This window comes from Cyprinodon tularosa, unplaced genomic scaffold (genome assembly GCF_016077235.1).
Source record: "Cyprinodon tularosa strain WSP-4 unplaced genomic scaffold, ASM1607723v1 ctg796, whole genome shotgun sequence".
Classification (NCBI taxonomy): Eukaryota; Metazoa; Chordata; class Actinopteri; order Cyprinodontiformes; family Cyprinodontidae; genus Cyprinodon; species Cyprinodon tularosa.
The window spans coordinates 24,005-32,661 of NW_024039558.1; the positions used below are offsets into that span (position 1 = coordinate 24,005).

Genomic DNA, 8,657 nt, shown 5'->3' on the forward strand with positions numbered 1-8,657 from the left:
AACTGGGTACCAACACCAGCTGAGTCCCTGGATCTCAACCCCATCGAGTTTGTCTGGGCTGCGATGAAACGATACATTCGCTGCGAGGCCAAACCCAAGAGCAGGGACGAACTGATCTCTGCTATAGAGTCATTTTGGAGGGACAAACTCACCAGAAAGGACTGTAATAACTACATAGATCACCTGAACAATGTAATCGATGAGGTCATAGCCTTAAATGGAGGAGCGACTGGCATGTAATATTCCCAGGGCCAAGAGATACATGTCATTTGCTATCAGTAATACATTGATTTGAGTTGAAATGCAAATAAAAAACATTTTCTATGAAACATTTTCCTGACTTTATGTTTCACTATTATATTATGGGCTACTATATAAATCTTTTTTTTTAAGCAAACCTGTAAAAACCCCATTTCCATTTCTTCCGTTTTTCAATTTAAATGAAAAATTAAAATGGCAAAAATCCAAAGCCAAAAATGAAATACTTGTACTCGGGGTTTCCGCAACTACGAATTTTCATAGTCAAACCTGATTAGTCAGTTTATGCCATTTGGCGTCATTTTCTATTGATTAGGCTGTAAAATGTGTCTGCTAGTTTAAAGTCCATTATAAGTAAATTAGAATAAAATGACAGAAAGAAAGATCTGAGCGTTACATTGCGGAGGATCTATGACGGCGCTGATTGGATACCGAGCTTGGGGAACCCCTTCCGGAAACGGTGATGGAATGACGTTGCATGAACCCCCCTCCCCCCCTCTGGGATTCCCAATGGATTCCAGATGCCACACACGCAAACAAAATGACAGAAAGAAAGATCCGAGCGTTTTAGTTTACCACAGATTGGTGAATGTAGATCAAGATATAAGAAACATTATTTCTGCATAACATGGCATCAAATATCCTGTAGCTATAAGTAGCCTATAATAATCTACTATTAATGAATACATTTAATTTCCAAACAAGCTCAGACTGCATGAATGAGCTCAAAGAGCAGAGTGTTCATGCACCTGTAACAGGTAACCTCCCCGTTACTGACGCATGATATGATAACTACATCATTTAATAATCATGTGACAGCTGAACACTGTGAAGTCACGCGGTCACATTTCTAAAGTTCATACAGAAGTAAATGTTGGTATCATGCACATCCCAGATAGTGAGGACTGGATACTGGATAAAAAATGAAGGTTAAAAGAAGAACGCCCGAAACGTCACAGCATTAAAAAAATAGATACTCGCGGGTGTGGATTTCTTCTTTTCATTTCTAAACTTCACCATGGACCAATTTTGCATTAATGACTGAAACGATGGTGACAAAAAGAAAAACCTTTCCTTTTTCTTCTAGGATTAAGATCGAATGGACGGATGATCCACGGACCAGCCTGGTTTAAAGCTACAGTGTGTAATTTTCAGCGACATCTAACGTTCAGACTGCAGACCGCAGCAACATGAACATCTCCCCCCCACCGCTTCTCCCCCCCCAACAGTACGGCGAGCGTTACGGGACAAAATGTCTTCCACGACGTCCGCATCACCTACCTTCTCAAGTGATGAGGTTTGTTTACATAGATAATTTTAATACTGCCATCTATTGTTCAGTACCGTCTCAGTTCATGTCTCTCAACTTGCCGTAGTTATTTTCGAGCATAATGGGAGATCTCGCAATCGCTAGTTTGTTGGCTCTGCGCTGCCGTAGCGCAAAGATGTCTGCCTCCATGGCTGCGAGACCCGCTCCTCTGTAATTATAAATAACGAATTCTAAGGCAACGCAAATATTAAGGTTAAGAGGCTGAGCTCGTAGATGATGATAAATAACATAGTTATGTGTAATATATTACATTTCTGACTGTATATCCCTGTAATTATTACACACTGTAGCTTTAAGGAGAAAAAAAGTTACCAAAACTTGTAAAACAAAAGACCAAAAGGAAGATTTGGTTGTTTATGCAAATGGTCTCAATAAACTTTTCAGTTGACTGCATGCCCACAAACGTCACCTTTAGCACGGCAGAGCTCCCAAGTGCCACCTGGTGGTTGTCTGGGTACATTGCAGTTCTTTTTGAAATAAAAAAAAAACTGGCCTCAGGAAATACATCGTGATTCACGCAGGAATCACGCAGGAATCACGCAGGAAACTGTCCATTTCCAACCAGTACCCACTGTAACATTGATTGGGCTGAAAATGGCATATTTGCTGTTCTATAAGCTCTAATGCAGCCTGGTTAAAAGCCCTACAATAAAATGACAGGTTTTCTTCCTTTAATGGTATGCTAATGAATATTAAGATGAGCTGTGCTCTGATTGGTTGGTTTACAACGAGCAAAGCTGCTGAGCAAAGACACATCATAGCAACAAGCACTCACTCACTGAAACATCAAATTGTTGATATGTTAGGGTGACCAGACGTCCTCTTTTCCCTGGACATGTCCTACTTTTCACACCTAAAAAAAATGTCCAGGGGGATTTTCAATATCGTCTGGTATTTTTTGGTTGACTACAGTGCAGCATGTAGTCGAAACAGAGCACAAGTGGGGGACGGAGCGACCGAACCCGACCTGGTGACGGTAGCCTGGACAACATGGCTTCCCCCCAACATGGCTTCCCCCCGACTGTCTGGTAAGGCAGGCGGGTGGAAGAATACCGTCCCGGGGTCAGGTTCGGTCGCTCCATCCCCGCTGGGTCCCGGTCCGGTCCAGTCACGGGCCCAGCAGCTCCCCCCTAAAAAAAGTATGTTCTTTTTCAGAAACCCAAATCTGGTCACCATAGATATGCTAGTATTGCTATCAGCAGCTTAGCGACAAAATCATCCTTCCAGCCTGCGGTTGTGACGGTTGGAACAGCCCCTCGTTTCAGGAAAAGATGTTTAGCAGATCCTGCTTTGAACTGTCCAAGATTTTGAAAGCTGTCTTTGGTAAAATGCTTCAAGCAAATGAGCAGCTGGGCATCAAACTTTGCAGGGATCTTCTGGTAGACAAAAATAATCCATGCCTGTTGAGTCTTTGGATCCTTGGGAAGACTGTGAAAATGTTCCCCTTTCTCCGTACAGCCTGGAACGCTGCATTTACTCCTGTGGTTCTAGCTCATTTTCAATAGAGAAAGTGCCTGCTTTGTGATTCTTATAGAAGTAAACCCAACAGTAGGCCAAACAGCTAAACTGGTGTCTTGCATCTACCTCTATTCATGTTCTTGAACCAGTGAACCAGTGGGCTGGTCTGGATGTCAATTTCAGGCATGACAAAAGTACAGGCCAGAACCAATAAGGCAACATACCCCAGTTTACGTCAACTCAGGGCTTCATTTGGATTCTCCGGTTTTATGGTGGAAGTTTAGAATTGTGAGATTTGCAGAGAAAGGAGGTGTTGATGGGGTTTGAACTTCTCTGTACATCTATTTCACCCATTGAACTATCGTTATTCATCGATGACATTAGAAACTCGGTTTAGCATTCTATGACCCCTTTAAGAGAGTTTAGTTCAGGTCTAAAGTGAAGATGTTTCCTCAGCAGATGGTTGTCTGTCCTCCTCTGATCTCCTCCCTCTATCGGTTGGTCTGCAGGAAGAGAGGAAGAGGAGGAGGAGGATTTGAATCACTGAGACATTTTAATAAACACATAATGAAACTCAGGTGTTTTATAAAGATTCAGACTCACCTGAGAGATTTGACTGAACTCTGTTTCCACAGCAGGACCTGAAAAACATTCAGATCAGAGCTGAAACTGCTGATTTCCAGAGATTAGGAGACTTTCCAGGAACTAGAAACAAAATCCTAGAAAACGTGTTCAGTATCAGGCTGATCTGCTGATTGATGCTCAGAGCAGATTTTGATCTGAAGCAACAAACAGAAATAATCTGCAGAAATAACTGATTATTATCGAACTAATCTTCAGATTCTTTGTTTATTGACGGTTACTTTCATGACCCTCTGCAGAAAACATGGAAGAAGCCTTCATGGCTAAGAAGAGCTTTGGTATCGATGCTGTTTTTAAAGTAAGGAGAAAAAAAAAGCTGTTTTAGTGTTTTGTTTTTCCTCACCTCTGCTTTCAGTGAGCCTCCTCTTCCTGCAGAAAATCACCAAAGGAGTTGAAAATAAGATGATCTTGGCGACCAGAGACAGAAGCACATAGAGCAGCAGACCTGCAGGGATGTTTATAGAAGAGTTGATTTAGTTTATCCCATCAGCTGCTCTGTTCCTCATAAACAGGCCATGTGCATTAATGTTCCTCCTTCATCAGCTGCTGATAAAAACAGAAGGTTTCTCTCCTATTGAACTCAGAGGACACAGCTTCTGCTGTCAAAGACCTTCAGAACATTCTGCTCTGATCAGATGCTCCATGCTTTATTGGCTTTTATTCGCTCTGATACAAATTAATTCAACATTAGACTCTCTGACCCTGTTAACTTGAACAGGTCTGAGCCTCACTGATGAACAAAGCTGGACTTTAACAGACCCAAATCATCTCCTGAACATCTAAACATGAACAGATAATGTACCTGAAGCTGCAGCTGGTTTCTCAGAGACTCTGCTGGTTTCAGAGGAGGATGGAGAAGGTGAGGAACTCACACTCTGTGTTGTTGTTGTTGTTGTTGTGGAGGCTGCTGGGAGAAAAGTTGATCTAATAAAAGGTCCCAGAGTCCATTTTGGTTTTGAAGAATCAGAGGATGTGGAGATTAAACAGAATCAGAACAACTGAGGTCAAAATTTACATTCTTCTTGATTTTATGATCCATGTTTGTCTTCATGAGTCAGTTTGAACATGTTGGTCTTTAAAGTAGATCTGTTGAAAATCTGAGTGAAAAATTTAAAAACAGAAAAAACTCACCTTCAGTCACAGAGAGATAAAAATCATCACAGTGAGATTCCGTCCAGAAGATATACGAGGAATTATCTAAGCGACACTGGTACCGTCCTGAATCTGACTTTTTCAGCTTTGTGATGCTCACAATCAGATAATTAGATTTTCCTCTGTGATCATATCTAATGCTGTATCTGCCGCTCTGGAACATGTCCTCATTCGTATTAATCAGAATATTTCTTCCTTCACAGGTTTCCTTACAGAGGAACCTCCTGCTTCCAGAGTTCTTAAATTCACATCTAACTGTGATGCTTCCTCCTTCCGTTCCTCTGTAGGTTTCCACAGTTTCTCCATCCTGCAGAGATGCTGAGGAGATAAACAGTCAGTAGTTACTGTCAATGTTTAATATAATATAGTTGAAATATAGTTATAAATGAACCTGGATGCATTAGAATAAATTCACATTGAACCCAGAGTCTCAAACCAGTTCGATTCAATTCAATTCAGTTCATTTCTATAGCACCAATTCACATCATGTCATCTCAAGGCACTTTCCAGTTCACCAGTTCACCTTCTATCTAAAGAAAACCAGTTGATTGCATCGACTCATTGACTCAAATGCAATCCCTCAGTCTAAGCATGCTTGTAGCGACAGTGGAGAGGAAAAACCTCCTTTTAACAGGAAGAAACCTCCAGCAGAACCAGGCTCAGTGTGAGCGGCCATCTGCTGAGGCCGACTGGGGTTCAAGGAGACAGAAGCAGACATAGAAAAAGCAACTGTAAAAGCTGGCCCAGTCCAGGAAACACACAGCCAGGCAGACGAGCTCCCAGCCAGCTCCCCATCAGAGGATGAAGAGAGCACATCCAGGCAGTCAGGGTCAGAGAAACAGGACTACACTGAAAAACAGGTCGTTCTCCAACATCTAGAAACAAAGGTGTTGATGGCAGCAGCACAGCTGATATTTCTCTCCAGGATGGAGTCACAGCCAAACAGGAACAGACCAGATGAAGCTACTATGAGAAAAAGCAGAGAGAGCAGAACGTTAGAGATTGAACTAACAGATTCTGCAGAGTGGGAGAATAGAGATAGAATGAAGCAGATAGATGAAAAAGGGGTCCCTATGTCCTCCAGCAGTCTAAGCCTATAGCAGCAGAACTATAGAGATAGCTCAGGATAACCTGAGCCACTCTAACTAGAAGCTTTATCAAAAAGGAAAGTTTTAAGCCTAGCCTTAAAAGTAGACAGGGTGTCTGCCTCACGGACTAAAACTGGTAGTTGGTTCTGATATCGATCAGATAGATAAGATTTAAACCAGTTTAGTGCTGATCCTTTAATTCTAACAAAATATTCAAGTCTTTCTAAAAGAATTTTATGATCAACTGTATCAAATGCAGCACTAAGATCCAACAGGACGAGCACAGATACAAGTCCATTATCTGAGGCCATGAGAATATCATTAGTGACTTTCACCAGAGCTGTTTCAGTGCTATGATGAGCTCTAAAGCCAGACTGAAACTCTTCAAAAAGTTCATTATGGTGGAAGTGATCGCACACTTGTTTGGCAACTACTTTCTCAAGAATTTTAGATACGAAAGGAAGATTGGATATAGGTCTATAATTGACCAAGTCATCTGGGTCAAGAGACGGTTTCTTAAGCAGAGGTTTAATTCCAGCAAGCTTAAAAGCCTTAGGTACATATCTCTGTAACAGAGATAGATTAATCACATCTAAAATGGAGGAGGACATCAAAGGGAATACCTCCTTAAATAACCTGGTTGGAACTGGATCTAACATCAAAGTTGAAGGCTTAGATGAAGACTATAGTTTTACTAACTCTGAAAGTTCAACTGGATCAAAGCAGTTTAAACCTAATTCAGATTCCATGACTACCTCAGATGCTGCCCCAACTTCCAGAGACAAACCAATCGAGGATAGAGGAGTGCTAAGGATCTCATTTTTAATAAGATCAATATTATTTATAAAGAATCCTATAAAATAATTCCTGCTAAGAGCAGGTGGAATGGACGGTTCAACAGAGCTATGGCTCTGGGTGAGCTTGGCAACTGTATTAAAAAGAAATCTAGGATCATTCGTATTCTCCTCTGTTAATGAGGAGAAATATGCTGCTCTTGCTTTACAAAGGCTTCTCTTATACAGCATTGAACTATTTTTCCAGACTAGGTAGGATTCCCATAGACCTGTGGAACGATATTTTCTATCCAGTTTCCTAGCATTTTGCTTTAAAGTGGGCAGCTCTGAATTAAACCAAGAAGCCAGATTTCTATTTTTAACGGTTTTCATTTTCAGTTCAGCTAAATTCTCTTAATAACTGTTTGGATCAACAACCTTCTGGTTTCTTTGACAGCTGATAAAATCTCCTCTGAGAACATTTATAAAGTAAAGCTTTGGAGAAATAAAACATTTACGCTTTGACCTTATTAGGATGGTTTTAGTGTCTCAGCTCTTGTTGGGTTACTTCTGCTCTCATGTTTTTACTCAACTGGTCTAAATATGATGAAAATAAGAAGTTTCCTCTATTTTTATAAATAGTCTGAGCTGAACAAAAACCAACATTTCTCAAAAACAACAGACTCAGAGCTGCATGGGTGCTAACATAAAGCTTTGTTCCTCTTTACATGCATTTTATATTTCCATTTTTGCATCATAATCATCAGAGTTTAAATCCTGAGCTTTAAAACTTCAGCGTATCTCATCACAAAGATCAAAAGAATGAAAAAGACAAAATGAGGAAACATCAGAGTTCAGATTAAAATTGATCAAGAAGTAAGAAAAAAACTTTCTGATCAACTGTGAGGTTTTGAAAAGATGAAGGACTGAGAGAAAATAAACTGATAGAAATAAAATGATGTACTCACTGAGGAAGAGGATGCAGATCAAAGTATAACAGACCTTCATCCTGAGCTGCTGATGGTTTCTAACTCTGCTTCTCTTCTTCCTTCACTGATAAACCAGGAACTTCTCTGAAGGATGGAGTTCCTCCTCTGACCACTAGAGGTCAGTCTCCTTGATGTGTTTGATTTGATGTCTCATTAGTTGATATATATACCTCTATATTGATGATATTGACAGTTGGTTCCTTCATGGAGACACTGAAGTCGTCATCAGAGGATGAAACTGGGCTCAGTGCAGAATAAAGCTGCTGCTGCTTGAACACAGAGAAACGTCAAAGAGAGAAACTAATCCTGCTGTTAGGATCCAATGTTTCTGAGACAAAAAGAAATCATTAAACTAACTTTATCATCATTATCACAACTCAGTCAGTTACAGGATTTATTACTTTAGTTTATAATAATCTTATTTACATGTTTGTGCTTTTGATGATTATTGAAATAAATTCTAACCTTTCCTACTTGGATTTAATGATTCTGTCCGAGTTAAGGTCCAACGTGTCATTACATGTAAAATAAAGGAATTATTGTTCACATTTGAGGCTTTGCTGAAATAAATGAAGAAGATAATGAAGAAAATGAGAAAAATAAAAATAGCTAAAAACAGCAACATAAAGACTTAAAGAAATCTAAATGAATCCAAAACAGGAATCTAGACCCAGAGCCTTTGGAAGATTAAGAAGACAAATAGAAAGTAATTTCAGGTCAGAGAGACATAAAAAGATGAATGCTTGATTATTAACAGTCTGATAAATATTCCTTCTGATGAATCATTAGAAGGATTTTTGGTTTTTGCTCATTTGTTAAATTTGTTTAATGGTTTTTACTTTGAGAAAAATGATGTCTTTAACTGAAATGTTTCTGTTGATGAAGTGAAAGTTAAAAAAAGTTTACAAGTCCAACCCTAACCCAAAAAGGATGGTTGTATGGGTCCAGATTTGATAAACTCATAATC

At 39.8% G+C, this 8,657-nt stretch overlaps 1 long non-coding RNA gene across 1 annotated transcript; it reads right to left on the reverse strand.

Annotated features, from left to right (window-relative positions):
• Window positions 1-3,663: 3,663 nt before the first annotated feature.
• LOC119773975 lies at window positions 3,664-4,647 on the reverse strand. The gene is made up of 3 exons (XR_005279476.1): window positions 4,491-4,647; window positions 4,032-4,133; window positions 3,664-3,687 (listed from the first exon to the last, which is right to left on the reverse strand). It is a non-coding gene; the product is annotated as an uncharacterized LOC119773975 (long non-coding RNA).
• Window positions 4,648-8,657: the final 4,010 nt, after the last annotated feature.